The sequence below is a fragment of the Syngnathus floridae genome, chromosome 10 (assembly GCF_059516105.1).
Source record: "Syngnathus floridae isolate MCC-2025c chromosome 10, RoL_Sflo_1.0, whole genome shotgun sequence".
NCBI classification, from domain to species: domain Eukaryota; kingdom Metazoa; phylum Chordata; class Actinopteri; order Syngnathiformes; family Syngnathidae; genus Syngnathus; species Syngnathus floridae.
The window spans coordinates 13,913,063-13,929,207 of NC_142422.1; the positions used below are offsets into that span (position 1 = coordinate 13,913,063).

General features: G+C 42.7%; 2 pseudogenes; one reads left to right on the forward strand and one right to left on the reverse strand.

The window, feature by feature from the left end:
- Positions 1 to 430: 430 nt before the first annotated feature.
- On the forward strand, positions 431 to 2,469 carry LOC148392636 (general transcription factor II-I repeat domain-containing protein 2 pseudogene; annotated as a pseudogene).
- A 9,449-nt stretch (positions 2,470 to 11,918) lies between these two features.
- Positions 11,919 to 14,022, reverse strand: LOC148392637 (general transcription factor II-I repeat domain-containing protein 2 pseudogene; annotated as a pseudogene).
- Positions 14,023 to 16,145: the final 2,123 nt, after the last annotated feature.

Sequence of the window (16,145 nt, forward strand, 5' to 3'; positions counted from 1 at the left end):
TTTTTAACCGATTCAACTCATTCCAACTTTCAACTGTTCATCTTTTGCCTTCCTATTCCACAACTTCCCACTTACCAAAAATTCTCTACAATTTTGTTTTTCTACTCTAGTTTCTACATTTTTCAACTTATTCAACCCATTCCACCTTTCAACTGTTCATCATTTTCCTACCTATTCCACAACTTCCCACTTACCCAAAATTCCAAATTTTCAATTTTGAAATTCACACCCAATTTTCCCAAATTTCCTTTTTCCCTTGTAATTTCTACATTTTTCAACCGATTCAACTCTTTTCAACATCATTCTGCAGCATTCCCCAAGTATTTATTCAACCTCTTCACCTTCACACGCAATTTCTTCAGGAATAATGCTCTGCTGTTGCTTTGGCGCCCATACGTCCATTCATGACTCCGATAAGTAGAATCCTTGTTCATTTTTTCCCAGAATACACCTGAAATTTTCAGGATGGCGCTGCCTAGAATATATTGGCTTCCGAGCAGCAGTCCACAAACCAATGGGTGTCATGGATGTTACGTCCATTTCTTATATACAGTCCATGTGCACACCCCGCATCTTCGTGCCTCTCCCCCACACTGCACCCTCAAACGACAGCTGTCACTCTGTTACCCTACCAACAAATGGTGAAAAGAAAGGCAGAAAATAGAAATTTTCTGGACAGGTGGGAGACAGAACATCTGTTTACATGTATACAAGACAGACCGATTTGTCTTGTTTGTGGAGCCAACATGTCAGTAACTAAGGAGTACAATATTAGACGACACTATGAAACACCAGGACAAATATAAGGACCTGGACACGGCTCAAAGGAGCCAGAAAGTAAAGGAGATGAAAAGAGGTTTGGTTTCACAACAGAAAATGTTCACAAAAGCCACAACACAAAGTGAGGCTGCTGTAAAGGCAAGTTATATCGTGGCACAAGAAATCGCCAAATCACCCCGACCCTTTAATGAGGGAGAGTTTGTAAAAAAGTGCATGATGAGGGTTTGTGACCAAGTGTGCCCAGAGAAAAAGCAAGCCTTTGCAAACGTAAGCCTGAGCAGAAACACAATAGCTGACCGCACATGTGAGCTTGCCACCAATCTGCATGTCCAGTTGATGGAGAAGGGAAAAGATTTTGTTTCTTTTTCCCTTGCTGTGGATGAGAGCACTGACGCGTCTGATACTGCGCAGCTGTCTGTCTTCGTCCGCGGCGTGGACTCAAATCTGTGTTACGGAGGAGCTATTGGGATTTAAACCAACGCATGGCACAACCGCAGGGAAAGAAATCTTTGAGGAGGTTTGCAAATGTGTAACTGAAATAAACCTTCCGTGGAATAAACTTGTGGGATTAACCACTGATGGTGCGCCAGCCATGAGTGGTAAAAGGAATGGACTGGTGGGCAGGATTTGTGAAAAAATGCGCGAAGAGAACTGTGCAGGTGAATTATCTGTTTATCACTGCATCTTACATCAAGAATCCCTGTGTGGTAAAGCGCTGAAGATGGAGGATGTTATGTCCACAGTAACACAAGTTGTTAACTTCATAAGAGCCAAAGGTCTCAATCACCGCCAGTTTAAGTCTTTTCTGGAAGAGTGTGATTCAGAATACACAGATGTGCCGTATCACACAGAGGTGAGATGGCTAAGCCGCGGAAAAGTGCTGAACAGATTTTTCGAACTGCGTGAAGAAATATGCCAGTTTTTGGAAAGCAAAGGGAAGGACACAGCAGAGCTCCGGGAGCAAAGGTTTCTGTGTGAGCTGGCCTTTCTGTGTGACATCTCAAGCCACCTCGATGTGCTGAACCTGCAGCTGCAGGGGCGGGGACGCATCATCACAGATATGATATGCGTCAGTGAGAGCTTTTAAAATGAAGATGTGCCTGTGGGAGAATCAGATGATACAAGCAAACTTTGGCTATTTCCCCTGCTGCCAAACCATAAAAACACAGATCTATCGCCATGTGCGCACAGTTTGCTGAAAAACTCAGTGCGCTCGGCGCTGAGTTTAGCCGGCGGTTTGGCGACCATGATGTCCAGAAACTTTGAACTGCTTAGTAATCCCTTCACAGTTGATGTGGAAAAAGCACCAACCAACCTCCAAATGGAGCTGATTGAACTCCACTGTGATGAAACGCTGAAGTCAAAGTTTGATGCTGTTGGGGCCACACAGTTTCCACAGTTCATCCCTGACACGATGCCTCAGCTTCGCACTGAAGTTGCTCAATTGCTCTCCATGTTTGGTAGCACTTACCTATGTGAGCAACTTTTTTCCACAATGAAGATGACGAAAACTTCTCACAGGAGACGTCTGACTGACGAACACCTTTGTTCGATAATGACGGTTTCCTCAGCTCAAACCCTAAGCCCCGACATTGATGAACTGGCATCCAAGAAAAGATGCCAGGTATCTGGCTTGGCCGCATCAGAGTAGATCAGTGTGTCGCAAAATGAGTAGTAAATAAATTTTCTATGCACTTTTTCTTGCTACTCCAAGGCCTGAATGGTTGATTTATTCATAGTTGTTATGTTATTTTATTTTCAAATTCATTAGCCTGTGTAAGAAGCTAATTTTGACATTTACCTCAGAAGGCTGCAAACAGAAAGGAGGCATTCAATTTTTATTTAAATTTGATTTAATATGCCATTGATATGTTTTATTATTATTGTTATTATTCTTATTATCATTATTACTATTATTGTTATTATTAGTATTGTTAGTGTTATTATCATCTTGATTTTGCACGCCTGCACTTTTAAGTTATATAAGCCTTGCTTGTTCAATATTCATTGTAAAATCAAAACTTGTTTGATTCCATATTAAAAGGTTCATTTGTTCAACCTTGGCCCGCGGCTTTGTTCAATTTAAAATTTTGTGAATTTGAGTTTGACACCCCTCCGCTAAATTGTGGACAAAATCCAACAACTTCACCCAAAATCAACGATATAATTTCGTGAGCTCTTAGCATAAACCTCGATGCAAAGTAACTCCTCTTTTTGGGTACCATTACATGCTACAAGGAGTGTATATTACAAAGGAGACTTTATACTTAATTGTGATCATCATTCATCCATCCATTTTATTACGCAGGTATTTTCAAAGCAAATTAATATTGTTGCACTTATTAATTTGCTTTAAAATGACAGCACATTTTAATTAAATCCTGACACTATAGCAATGTAAAACATGTTCATTTAAGAAAAAGCCACACACGTTTTGTGATAAAATCTTTCATAACGAGAATGATTTGAGTGAATTGATATAAATGAATAATTGAGAAGAAATTTCAGTTCTGAAGGCTCCTTTTGTCCCAAGCAAAGGGACAAGTGGTTGGGAGGGGGGATAAAAATTGTAACAGGAACTCTATAAAATGTCAACCCGTGAGAATTTGTCCCCCCCTATCATTTTGAGAACGGTGAGTCCTGGACATCGACTGGCTTTATTTCTGTCTTCCTGGGTCTACCTGGTTCAGGTAGTGTGGCAACTTTGAACAGGTTCCTAGCCCAAATTACGGGGGGGGAAATCCTCACAGCTGCCCCGTGAGCATATGTCAAAAATCCTAACTTGAAAAAAATCATTATTATGTCAAGAGTGTGGGCAGTGCTATTAAGTTTCTCTGTGTGAATGAGTTGGGGCTCCGTGGGACTGCAGAAACTTTGAGACATGATGCAGGTGGTGATGATGTTGCTTCAGGGCTTTTTCTGAAACTCATGGAGTATACATTAGAGAAGGATGAGAAGCTCGCAAGCATTGCTAAGGGTATCCCAAAGAATGCAAAATACACATCTAAGGATATCCAAAATGAAATGATCCAAACACTGGCAGACATGGTGCTTGCAGAGGAAAGGAAAAAATATGAAAATGCTGATTCTGCAGGGTTTTGCCTCAAAAGTGATGGGACCAGAGACAGGTGCAATGTGGAAAATTTGTCTGTGATGATTAGATTTGTCAGCAATTCCATGCCAGAGGAGCATCTTAGTGGGTTGCTTGACTTGCATCAACTTGATGCAGAGTACATCACGTCTGAAATACTGACACACCTTTCTGATGCTGGCTACAGTGCTGACAACATATTTAGCCAGTGTTATGATGGAGCTTCTGTGATGAGTGGGATAAGAGGTGGGGTACAAGCTCTACTGCAAAACAAGCTTGCCAGGTATATCCCATACATCCACTGCTACAACCATCACAACTGCACTTAGTGGTTGTGCATGCCATCCAGAGTGAACCACGTGTCAAAGAGATTTTTTGACCTCTCTCGTTCATTGTACAAGTTATTTCAGCACTACTATGTGTCTGAGAAATATAATGCACCTAACCTTAAAAGGCTGCTTGAAATCCGATGGACAAGCCACTATGAGGTGACAAGGTGCATTGTTGACAATCAAGACTATATTGTCAGTATCCTATCTGAGATGACAGTGGATGATAGTGCTGCTGTTGACATGTGCACCGAGGCATCGGGCCTGGTGTGTCAAATTAAGAGGCATCACTTCTTTGAGACTGGAAAGTTTCTAGTGCTGGTGCTTGGTGTCTTAAAACCAGTAAATGCAATTCTACAGTCTCAGTCTGTGGATATGTGCAGTGCTTCTGAGGTTGTTGGTGCAGCACTGGAGTCCTTAAAAAGCCTCCGTGAAGATGAGGATTGGGGAAAGTCATCTCAGGCCGCTGCTGGGGATGATGCACCGCCTCCAAAGAGAAGGAGGACAATGAGCAAATGTCTTGGTCAAAGTGTTGTGCTCTCAACTGTGGGCCATACAGACTCGGACGATCCAACCATTTCCCCCTCTCAGTCTCTGAAAAGATCTCTGCTCAACATCCTTGACAGCGCCATTTCAGAAATGGAGAATAGATTTTCTCAGAAGAACGTTGAGCTGATGAGAGCCATATCTAGTCTTGCACCCAAATCTAGCACATTTCTAGATTCAACCGTGTTGCATCCTCTGTCTGCGCTGGCTGACACTGTGGCAGATGATCTAAAAAATGAAAAACAGGGCAAAACAGATGTTGCTCAAGAAATGTCCAAATGAAACAGACCTATCGACTGTCTGTAAACACCCACAGGAGTACAAGGAAGCTTTTCCTGAGTTGCATAAATTGTATGTAACAGCCCTGGTAATTGGTGTGTCTTCAGCATCGTGTGAGCGTTCCTTCTCCACATTGTCATGGGTCCTAACCCCTTATCGTCGCACCATGTTACACAAGCGAAAGATAAATTTGGTCATCTTAGCTCATGAGGAGTCCATAACGAGTAACTTGGATGTGGATGAATTTGAGAGTTTTTGCACAAGGAAACAGGAGACTGTTGTAGAGTGGATTGGGGAGAAAAAATTGTCAGAAAGGAGGAGATTTTAGTTATTAAGTTGCTAATAAAAAAAAAATTAAAAAAAAGAAGGAAAAAAAGTTATGTGTTATATGTTCTGCTCTGTAACTGTTATGTTGTACAAATTGGTTCCCTAACTATTTTGTTGTAGAGTTGAGTGGGGAGAAAAAATAATGAGAAAGGAGATTTTAGTTATTAAATTGCTAATTAAAAAAATACATTTAAAAAAAAAGAAGAAAAAAAGTTATGTTAGATGTTCTGTTCTGTGACTGTTGTGTTGTACAAATTAGTTCCCTAACTATTTTGAGTTATTAGCTAATAAAAAAAAAAAAAAATTCTGTTTTTATAAATTAGTTTGAGAACTTGATGTTTGGTGATTTTTTTTTCATAAGACTTCCTTTCAGTTTTGTAAATATTGATGATATTTGAGAATTAAGCCATCCAGTTAAGATTAATGTTATGTTGTTGAAATTGGTTGTTGCTTGGTTGTTAAAATCTGGATGAAGGATATTTGAGTTTACTTTTCATTTATTTATTTCATTTATTTTTCAGTTTCCTCCCTGAGGGATTGCCACCTTATTGTGGTCAGGGGGTTTGCGTGCCTCAGTGACCCTAAGAGCTATACCAGCAGAAGCTTTAGTCTTCAGGTGGGACACCCAAGCTGGACAGGTCTTAGTGTAGAGGCCTGACAGAGTGCAATCCACTTCTCCAGGTTGAGATCTGGACACACAGCTAACAACTGCCGTGAAGAAAACACTAACAGTGTTAAAAATGTGTTAAAAAAAAAAAAAAAAAAACATGCCCCCTTCACATTTCTGACTGTCCTCTCTTATGTGCATTACTAGTCCCTGCTCTCCAGCCTGGACGTCAATTCAATTTTTGGTATATTTCTCATGTCAGTGCATCCGGCGCAATAATGGCGAAAAATTAGCCTATTCAGCCTGGAGTTCAACTCAAATTTTGGAATGTTTTCTATAAGTGTCAGCAGCCCTGTGCAAAAATGTTCCCGGATGAGGGCGCATATTTATTACTCCTTGCCCCAAAACCTGCCACCCGAAGCCTCTGCTCATCCAATTCACACCTTCTCCATGTCCCGAAAACCAAGTTGCGCACCATGGGCATAGTCTCTCCAGCGCGTCCTGGGTCGTCCCCGGGGTCCTCCTACTTTGACATTCCTCCGAATGTATAGTGCGTTGTAAATACAATTTATTATTATTATTATTACATTACGGTTTTGATCATTTCATAGTTTGTGAGTTTTTTTTTTAAATTAAAAATCCGTCCATTCATCCATTTTCTACACTACTTGTGTGAGACTCTCAACGGGATCACCAATATTTGAGTGATGTTCCATTTTATTATCTTTCTGTGTGTTCACAATTGTTATGGTGATCTTTCTGGTGATTTCTTAACTAGGTTGGATGTAGTATTTTTGTTAACGTTGATTTCTCCGACTGCCTAAAAGGCACCACTGCGATCAGTTAGTGCAGGGGTGCCTAAACATTTTCAGCTCGCGAGCTACTTTTGAAATGATCAGGTCACAAAGATCTACCCACTAAAAAAATAATTAATTTGATACGTCATCGTGAAAAAAAGTCCTCCTATTCCCTATGAAAGTGATACTTTCAAAAAAAAAAAATTACTATGTCCAGCTGCCCTTTTTATACCCTTTCTTAAGTTCAAGAGAAAAAACAGGGATCTGACAATTGGAGGGAACTGAGTGGGAACGTTAGTGTTGTGTTGTTAGCGCCGTTGTTTGCGAAAAAACCCCCAAAACATTGTAATGTCACGCGATCGACCGGTCAATCGCGATCGACGTATTGGGCACCCCTGAGTTAGTGTGTTCAAAAAGAGGAAAGTGACGTACGGACATGTGAAAAAGGCGTAAGGGAGAGAAGTTGAAGAGGAATAAAAACACCCTTGAAAACCAAAACTTGCCCCTCGTCGTGACTCGGAGCCGCAACACATTTTGGCGAGCTAGCCAGGAGCAAGGGGTTTTTTGTTCGAGATCAGCGAGAGATCTGAGTAGGTACACCGTTAGCGGCTAACGTTAGCGCATCGGTACCAACGAATCCCCCCCCCCCCCTGCTCCAACAACGAACCGGGATCTTTCTGACAAACAGATTACCTCGTGAGTGCCGAGGATGGAACAAGAACAGTTAAGATACCAAGTTACTACCACGCTGTGTAGGCTAGAAAGGGATCAACTAGTGGAGGTATGTAACTCTCTAAAGCAGGGATGATCTCTAAATGATCAGTTCATCCTCACGTTCTGCAGGAGCCTGATAATTGAATCAGGTGTGTTTAACGAGGGAAACTTGGAAAACATGTAGGAATGCGGCCCCCAAGGACTGGAGTTTGAGACCCCTGCTCTAAAGGGCTCCAATGTCGACGATACTGGCGAGAACGAGGAAGCCATCAAGAAACTGAGCCGACGGGACTTGATGAAACTCATTGAAAACAAAATTGATGAAGTCGAGCAATGTCACAAGTCAGTGGAAGTAGTCCAATTCATTGACGAATTGCTGTTGTTTATTAAAGACACTGTGTAGGAAGGTGACGCTCGCGAGAGGAGCACTTTTTACCGCCCCACTGATGTGACGCGCAACTACGAGGAGCTCCGAGTAGAGATACAAGCATTGCAAGAGAAACTTAAAATCGTGGACATATCACCAGCCGTGAGCCAAAGCTCATCACCTGCCAAAATATCGGAGGTGACTATTAGCAGGGAGTTTCGCATCTGTGGCCAAATAGGTGAAGACGGGCAGTGTGAAAGGCTGTCCTATACCAACTTGCTCCATCATATTGAACTCGGACTTTGTAAATGCCACAGTGAATCAGAAGTGATTGAAGCGGTTATAAGAGCTATTTGCCCAGGGCTTAATGCTTGAACTAAAAACTGATATAACCCTTTCTCAGTTAAAAACAATACTAAGAGGACATTATAGATGATACATCCGACTTGTATCAAAAATTGATCGACCTTTCCCGGGATCCCAAAGAATCGCCCCAGGACTTTCTATTCAGGGCCATTGAGCTCAAAGATCGGCTCCTATATGCATCCAAAGGAGAACCAGCTGAACACGACAATGACTGATTGAAAGGCTCAATGAGGCAGCCAACCTTGAAGCCGAGCGGCTAAACAAGCTAAGGAGGAGCGGCATCAAGCAACCTAGAATTAATGAGCTGTAAACTTCGGATGAACGGCAGGGCAGAGTACACACAACTCCATCCCAGGACACGGCAGTGAAGGAGAAAGTCAAGATGGCTGCAGCTCCACCGGAAGTACATGACATGGTCGCTGAATTAAAAACTGAAGTTGCAGAGATGAAACAAATGGTGCTTACTTCCTTGAATGCCAGCAAGTTCCAGCCCGCCAGGAAACCAACATACAACACCCAAAGGAGGAGAGGCTAAAGAACCAGCCAGGACAACGGCGAGGGAGACAATTACACTCACTGCTTCAAGTGTGACCAGGCGGGTCACATATCCAGAGGATGCCAAGCTCCACGTCTACTTCAGGAAAACGCCAGAGGGCCACTGCCAGGGGACCAGCAGTGACCCAGCCAACTCATCAGGAGTCCCGCTACTGCCACCATTGTCGACGAGAGGAACAAGGTGACACGCTGCTCCAGACCTGCGCAAGCTGCTCACCTGCCTCGTACTGTTCCAAAGCCTGTCAGACTCAACACTGGCCGGAACACAAACACATCTGCACCGCGGTAAGAATGGTGGATCACCATTTGAGTGAGAAGCGAGAAAAAGGGTGGTCATCACACATGGGTAAACCTGATATTTTTCCAAACAAGCAAGGGAGAAAACTTGTCAAATTAATTGGTAGACATAGGATGGTCAAGTGTACTTTTGATAATGCACCAGTTACAGGCGCACAAGCTACGGTGATAAATGGTAAATGGAGAAAGGAGCACTTGCCTCATACCACAATTCGAGCGATCGAGGAACTATTGGGATCAGAACCTCTAAATCAGGGGTGCCCAATACGTCGATCGCGATCGACCGGTCGATCGCCTGGCCACAACTGGTCGATCGCGTGACATTAAAATGTTTTTGTTTTTTTTTCGCACTTGACGCGTGCGCGAACAACGGCGCTAACAACACTAACAACACGCTAGCTCGCGAGTTCCCTCCAATTGTTAGAACCCTGTTTTTTCTCTTAAACTTAAGAAAGGGTATAAAAATGTGTGGGGCAGCTGGACATAGTAAAAAGATAAAAAAAAAAAGTATCACTTTCATAGGGAATGGGAGGAGGACTTTTTTTCACGATAACATATATATATGTATATATATATATATATATATATATATACATATATATATATATATCAGGGCTGTGGAGGGACTCGGACTCGGTCGGACTCAGTCATTTTTGCCGGACTCGGTGCTGATTTTGACCGAGTCCACCGAGTCCGACAATAAAAAAAAATATTAAAAAAGTATTCCTACGTGCATTCTCAGCAGCATGATGAAAATAAAATTGAACGTATTTTTTTTTAATTGTCGGACTCGGTGGACTCGGTCAAAATCAGCACCAAGTCCGAGTCCGGCAAAAAATGACCGAGTCCGACCGAGTCCGTCCGAGTCCCCGAGTCCGGCAAAAATGACCGAGTCCGACCGAGTCCGAGTCCACAGCCCTGATATATATATATATATATATATATATATATATATATATATATATATATATATATATATATATATAGTGGTATATGGTTTTTGCTGCTTCGCTGGTCTCCAAAAAACACTCAGAGGTCGGTGGCTGTTTCCAGACAAATAAGCACTTCAGGGACCCACGGCTGATTGGAAAAAGATTTTATTCAACTGATGTCAGAGTGAAGTCTTTCCAAAAAGTTGAGTGGCCCCAAGGCATGGATAGTGAAGGAATGAGGTCGAAATACAAAAAGTCCTGCCTAGCTACAAAAACAGATATGCTCAAACCTCATTGAATAAAGTACATAAGCAGACAAGTATATTCACATATTAAATAAATAAAAGAAACATTTGAAGCATATAATTATACCTACACACCAAATCAATAAAGAAGACATAACTAGACATTTTTGATAAGTGGTGATGAGAAAGGTTTTTATAACTTTATGATCTGATATATATATTTCTGAGGACTTTGAAATAACAAATTACTTTTGATATATTGCCTAAATACCTTAATGACCCTTAAGGAACTGTGGAATGCATGCCTGATGTTTTTTCTCTGAATCATGGACACGGCCAGAGTCGTCTTGACCGTTCAGTACTTGATTGTATCTTATGTTTTGACTAATACTAGACGCCAGTTTTTGATTACTACTGAACACACTGCACAGAGGGAAATAGTTTGCCTAACAAAGAATAGATACGGTTGGAAGCATGATTAAACTAAGAATAAGCAAAGACATGATGTACCAAAAGAACAGCAATAGATTAATGATGTCACAGCCAAAAGCTAACATAATTTCGTACAAAATGACAAAATTAAAAGAATCCAGCAGTACGACAGTGTATGTCTAAGATTGGAGAAGAATGTTCACAGGAAGGTCACGTGGAGATAAAACCAGCAGGTGCCAGAAGGAGCCACCCAAAGACTCGGCCAAAGATGATCGCCAAGGCCGAAAGACGGGATGGAAGACAACAGCCCCCCTCCACACACACACACACACACCAACAGCCCCCCACCTCCACACCGAATCGCCCATAATCAGCACCACTCCCATGCAAGCAGACTCTGCTTCGAACTTGCCCCACCCCGAAGACTCATCGCCCATCAATCCCGGCCCACAATGTACTACTGAATATAAAACTGATCTAACAACCTTGGACTTTGCCTTTTCTGAATGGAGACTTTCCGCTCTTGAAGGGCCCAGCGCTGTATTGCACTTTCCTGAAAACAGAGCTTTTTGAACAAGAATTGTGATTGAACTCAACCAATCTGTCTAAGTCTAATTTCTGCTTCAGTGTCTTTGCGTTTTCCTAAATCTGAAGAAATCAAACGAGCACGCAGTGAGTAAATTGAATAACAGGTGATTGGCAAAGGCTTTTGCCGTGAGGCGCAGATAACGCGCTCCCTAAATTGTGGACAGAATCCAACAATGTAAAAAGCCCAAGAGAGAAAGCGAGCGAGACCGAGCTAGAGCGAGCCCCCTTTTTTTTCTTTTGTCAGGCCCGTAGCTTTTATACCTGACAAGAAGCTGATGTCACGGCTTTGGGTAACAGCTGCAGTTTGAGTCTCAGTCTGCTTGTTTCCCCTAAAAGGTCATCCCTTCAGCTCTCCCTGGTCACGGACAACTGGCCCTTCTATCTTCTACTAAGTACCTATACATTACTGAAACTAAAGCTTCTCTGTACAGCAAAAATAGTTTGATAGTCTTACTGCTACAAGTGGATCATCTAGTGCAACATACAGATACGCATAAAGTTCAAAATTCACTTCAATATATATATATATATAAATAAATAAATAAAATAAAGTGCAAAAATCTATTAATCAAAAACAACACTTTCCTCAAGGAGAAGTAACATGCAGTGAAAACAAATATTAAACTTTAACTTTTAAACTTTCTATTTTAGCAAAAGTGGGCTAAATTTACTTCAAAGAAAAAAATAGCAATTTTCTATCATCCGCTCAACTGAAATATTTTTAAAATATAATTGGATTGAAATACAATAAAATAAAGTGCAAAAATCTATTAATCAAAAACAACACTTTTCTCAAGGAGAAGTAACATACAGTGAAAACAAATATTAAACTAACTTCTAAACTTGAACTGAGTAAAAACTATGTGATTGCACAGAAATGTTCACTTGTTTGAGGTTGAGGGTGATACTTGGTGGTGTCCCATCTTTTCCACAAGTTCATCAATGTTCGGGGTAAGGCTCTGAGCTGAGGAAATCCTCAGACTTGAATGAAGGTGTTCAGCAGTAAGTCGACTTCTGTGTGATGTTTTGTTCAGGTTCATCAAAGAAAACAGTTGTTCACACAGGTATGTGCTGCCAAACATAGACGTTTGAGCAGCCTGGATGCGCAGCTGGGGCATTGTGTCGGGGAGGAAACGGGCAAACTCCGCAGCACCCACTGCCGCATATTTTGCCCTCAGTGCATCATTGCATTGGAGGTCAATCAACTCCATTTGGAGGTTTGGTGGTGAGCTTTCCACGTCAGCAGCAAATGGATTACCGAGCAGTTCAAACCTGTTTTTTTGTGCTTCAAAGTCAGCAAATCGGCGTCGAAAGTCAGCGGCAAGCATACCTATTTTATCAGCAAACTGTGCGCTCGGGAACGCACTGGTAGAGAGCTTCTCTTTCATGGTCTGGTAGCTGAGAAAGTGGCTCAAATTTTCATTCCGCATCTGTGTCTCCCACAGAGTCAGTTTGGTTTTAAATGCCTTCACTGTACTGTACATATTAGAGATGACACGATCCCGACCCTGTAGCTGCAAGTTCATTGCATTCAGATGACTCGTAATGTCACAAAGAAAAGCCATTTCACACAGAAACATCTCGTCTCTGAGTTGTGTTGTGTCTTTCCCTTTGCTGTCCAAGAACAGACAAATCTCCTCACGAAGCTCAAAACATCTTTGTAGCACCTTTCCCTGGCTTAGCCATCGCACCTCTGTGTGATAAGGTACATCACCATGCTCCGTTTCTAACTCCGTCAGAAATTCCTTGAACTGGCGGTGATTTAAACCTTTGGCTCTGATGAAGTTAACTGCGCGCGTGATGATGCTCATTACATGTTCCATTTTCAAGGCTTTACCGCACAACGCTTCCTGGTGTATGATACAATGATAAGCTGCCAGCTCACCTGTCGCGTTTTCCTCTTGCATCTTTTCCTGTATCTTCGCCACCAGTCCGCTCCTGTGTCCACACATCGCAGGTGCTCCGTCGAGTTTTTCCCAAGGTAGCTCCATCTCATTTACACATCTTGACACCTCTTTATACAAATCATGCCCCGTAGTTGTGCAATGCATCGGACGTAAAGCCAAAAACTCCTCTGTCACGCTTAGGCTGGAGTCCACTCCGCGGATGAAAATTGGCAACTGGGCAATGTCAGAAATGTCGGTGCTCTCATCCACAGCCAAGGAATATGCGATGAAATCTTTTCCCTTTTTCACAAGCTGCTCTTTTAGATTGGTGGACAACTGGTCTACTCGCTCGGCAATGGTGTTTCTGCTCAGACTCACATTTAAAAAGAGTTGCCTTTTTTCTGGGCAAACTTCGTCACAAACTTTAATCATACAGTTTTTGATGAAATCCCCCTCCATAAATGGCCGGGCTGATTTAGCGATCTCTTCTGCCAAAATAAAACTGGCCTTGACAGCAGCCTGGCCTTGTGATTTAGCTGTTTTGAACAGAGCCTGTCAAGATTTGAGGCCTTGTTTTAATTCCTCGGCCTTCTGTAGCCTTTTTTCCATGTCCATATTCTTGTTTTTGTCCGCGTGTTTCGTTTCATAATGTCGTCTCAGATTATACTCTTTCAGTACCACCACACTTTCTCCACACAGAAGACACAGGTTTTCCAGCTACCTCCGTGAACATATACTCCGACTCCCACCTTGTTTGAAACCCCCGGTTCTCAGTGTCCACCTTCCTTTTTGCCATTTTTGATGGGTATCTGAAAGTTAATTTTACAGTTATGCTGACAACTGCTGTGCTAATAATAAACACTGAAATGAAGCACCGTACTGCTTGGTGCGTCACCGTTGCATTGTGGGAAATGTAGTATTGGTGCGTGTAAAAGATCTGCGGGCTGGTTCTAATAATAAATCAAGATCTTCCCAGGGGCCGTAAAAACCCTTCTCGCGGGCCGGATGTGGCCCGCGGGCCTTGACTCTGACATATGTGATCTAACTAATGAGCAGCAACAGGTAGTGAGGAAAATGCTCCGCGAAGAGTGCAAGGCCTTTGCTCGAGATGAAAATGATGTTGGCAGCATTCCTACTCTCCGCATGCATATTTCCCTTCATGACCATACCCCAGTCCAGAAAACATACATTAGTGTTCCAAAACCCCTACACCAGGAGGTAAAAGCTTATCTGCAGGATTTAATCAACCGGGGTTGGGTCATGAAATCCAAGTCACCGTACTCTTCACCAATAATATGTGTAAGAAAGAAATTGGGAGAGCTTAGACTCTGTGTAGACTACCGCTAACTTAATCGCAAGTCAGTACCGGACAGACACCCTATTCCCAGGATACAAGACATGCTTGATACCTTGACAGGTAGTTCATGGTTTACAGTGCTTGATCAAGGGAAAGCATATCACCAAGGGTTTTTGGATGAAGGAAGTCAGCCACTCACAGCATTCATCACGCCTTGGGGTCTGTACCAGTGGGTACGGATCCCATTTGGCCTTAGCTCTGCCCTGGCCAAATTCCAGAGAAGCATGGAGGAATGTCTGTGGGGGTTGCGAGATGACATTTGCCTACCCTACCTTGATGACAACTTAGTTCACAGTAAGTTGTTTCAGGACCATGTTGAACACGTGAGGGCAGTTTTGCAACGGTACCAGAAGCATGGTGTCAAACTAAGTGCCAGGAAATGTGAACTTTTCAAGCCTAAAGTCAGGTTTTTCGGCAGGATTGTGTCGAAAGAAGGTCATAGTATGGATCCAGCAGAAATTACTCCCGTGATGGCACTAAAAGATAGGCAGCCCTGTAATGTGGGCGAGGTGAGGCAAATTTTGGGCTTTCTCTCCTACTACAGGTCATATATAGAAGACTTTTTACGCATTGCCAAACCTTTGTACGAACTCCTAGCAGCGCCATCAACCACTTCCAATATGTCCCAAAACTCAAGGGGGCAGAAGGACAGATGAAAGGGGAAAAACACACAGTCGAGGACAGTTGTCGTCCTCTGTCTCGATTACATGGACAGATACTCACCATCAGGCTCTGTGTTATCTGGTTGACAAACTGTCCAGTCCTCCTATCCTAAATTACCCAGACTTGAATCATCCGTTTGTGCTACACACGGATGCCTCTCAAGCGGGGTTGGGAGCCGTGCTCTATCAGCAAAGCAATGGAAGATTAAGAGTTATCGCTTATGGATCCAGAACCTTAACACCAGAGAAAAATTACCACATGCATGCAGGTAAATTGGAATTTCTAGCACTGAAGTGGGCCATCTGTGAGCGCTTTAGAGATTACTTGTTACATGCACCATCTTTTGTGGTCTACACAGACAATAATCCGCTCACCTATGTATTAACAACGGCCTCTGGTCAGCGGTGGGTAGCAGAATTGGCAGATTTCAATTTTACCATAAAATACAGACCTGACAAAACGAATGCAGATGCAGACGGGTTATCGAGGATGGCCCCTTTGAGGACTATATGAGTCATTGTACACAGTCTGTCAACCAGGATGTTGTAACAGCCAACCGACAGGGCATATTGGCACAGCAAGCTGAACAAACTCCTATCTTCAGCGCAATATCCTTAGATGTGCTTCAGCAGCAAACAGGAGCTGAGGGACTGCTACAAACTGTTCAGCCATTGACCAGAGAAGAGATTTGCGCTGCTCAGCGACAGGACGCTGTAATAGGTAAAATATATAGTCACTTGCAGAAAAAAAGGAGACCGTTAGCATATGAGCTGAAAGCTGAGAGTGCAGAGGCAAAGGCATTGGCCAGAGAGTGGGACAAGCTCAAGATCAGGGAGGATGGGACCTTGTTCAGGGTAACTGCAACCAGAAAATAATTGCTTCTTCCTTCGATATACCACCCCCTTGTATTGGATGAACTGCACAAACAAATGGGCCACTTAGGCTCAGAGAGAACACTAAAGTTGGTAAGGGACCGTTTTTATTGGC